Here is a 2,244-nt window from a genome sequence, read left to right as displayed (position 1 = left end):
CTCTAATACCTTGTATATTTTGATGAAATATACTAATTCCCTCATTAATTGGATACCCAAGCTTTGTAGAAAGTGGTTTCTTTGTTAGAGAGACTTCCCTTAAGCAGGAATACCCATCAGCTGACTTCAATCTAAAAAAGGTACAGCTTTAACACCCACAACTACCGGAATTTTCCCATGAGTGATCACACCACCCCCACCTATGCTGTCACCTATAAGTTTTGCCAACCTCCCCTTCCCATACCTGTTGAGGTGCAGGCCACGTCTAGTGAAACCCGTCCTACTGATAGACTCCACCGACACCACTGAAATGTGACTCATGCCTTCTGTCATCAGCGCACCCCCAAGTCTCATGTTATTACGCCTGACGGCTGTATTAAGATGAGGCCGATCGTGACGCTGAAACAGTTCCACTAAATGCACATTCATGTTGCCAGTCTGAGTGGCTATCTTTTCCAGGTCACCATCTATGTGGTACTCCCCATCCCTATCAATACTATTACCAGCCCCACCCACAATCACTATCTGATCCTCTTTAGTAAAATCCCTACATAACCCCCCTATGTTAAAAGTCACCTGAGCCAATCCTGCATTAGGCTTCACAATGCTGGTGACCTGGTACTTACTCCCCAAAACTTCCTGCAACTGCTGGCCTACACCTCTACCATGAGAACTACCTAACAGCAGAACCTTCTTTTTTCTCTTAGACTTTGCAACTGTCCTAGCCACCGTAACTGCTGAGGTCTGCTGCATACTTCCTATATCTACAGCTACTAGAGATTCCTCTCCACTAGACTCTGACAGTTGGTCATATCTATTACAAACACCAATAGTAAAACTATCTGAAAATCTCCTTCTCCTAGCAGATCTCTTGCCAACAGCCAGCTCCCATTCCCCAACCCCCTTCTCCCTCCTCATCCTATCTAGCTCCTCCTGTGCGTTTTTCAACGGCACCTGAAGGGCACAGATCTTACGCTCCTGCTCCTCTATCAACTTACTCTTGCTACATAACCTGCAATTCCAGGAGAGGATCTCACCAGAATGCCCACTGGCTTCCCCACTGCATTCCCTCCAGTGAAAATACTTCGAAAAAGTATCACACCGCAATCCACTACTCACGAACCTACGGCAAAGCCCACACTTCTCACTCATGGTAAAATTTTACAATTACTGAAACAAGAAAACAACTTTATCTAAGTTCCGCTACTACAATAAGAAGATGTTAAAAACTGACTACAATTATCACAAACTTGCTCTACAAGGAAAGTAACTATTATTATTGGCAGTATTAATCAACAACAAACGAGAATTTAACAAAATACTAACACAGAAAGAAAATCAAACGTCTAATGACAGTAACGAAACTGAAAATTTCTTCTGAAGTTATTTCACCGGAAAACACCAAGAACACCGGTTGAAGACTACTAAAGTTCCTAAATAAACTACTATACACAAACAATTAATTAGTACTTAGCTTTCGATGCGCCGCTACAGCTGCAACTGGTCAGCGCGGAATGTAAACACGGGTAAGAGGTTAAGTTGCTCGATACGAAACACTCACAAATATCAGGTCACAACACAAGAAATGCAGAGGTGAATGAAGAAACCACTAATAAGTCACTTATATAGTAAATATTGTCACAAAAACAGTTAAAATATATATCTGAAACCTAAAAATAGATGAAAACTAAGAGAGCGATCTCACACGCAGTCACGCGCTTATGACGTCAGCTCTGTGGCTGGATTGAAGAGTTTTTAGCAAACAGAACACAGCGTGTTGTTATCAATGTTTAATAAACTCAAGTGGCAGACAATGCAAGAGAGGCGCTCTGCATCGCGGTGTAGATTGCTCGCCAGGTTTCGAGAGGGTGCGTTTTTGGATGAGGTATCGAATATATTGCTTCCCCCTACTTATACCTCCCGAGGAGATCACGAATGTAGAATTAGAGAGATTAGAGCGCGCACGGAGGCTTTCAGATAGTCGTTCTTCCCGCGTACCATACGCGACTGGAACACGAAAGAGAGGAAATGACAGTGGCACGTAAAATGCCCCCCGCCACACACCTTTAAGTGGCTTGCGGAGTATAAATGTAGATGTAGATGTAGATGTAGAGGTGGAGCAATGGCTGACGTGTCTATTGACGGGCTCAGGTAGGATTTTCTCGGAAATACACTCCTGGAAATGGAAAAAAGAGCACATTGACACCGGTGTGTCAGACCCACCATACTTGCTCCGGACACTGC

The sequence above is a fragment of the Schistocerca americana genome, unplaced genomic scaffold (genome assembly GCF_021461395.2).
Source record: "Schistocerca americana isolate TAMUIC-IGC-003095 unplaced genomic scaffold, iqSchAmer2.1 HiC_scaffold_71, whole genome shotgun sequence".
Classification (NCBI taxonomy): domain Eukaryota; kingdom Metazoa; phylum Arthropoda; class Insecta; order Orthoptera; family Acrididae; genus Schistocerca; species Schistocerca americana.
Note: the sequence above shows the minus strand (reverse complement) of the source record.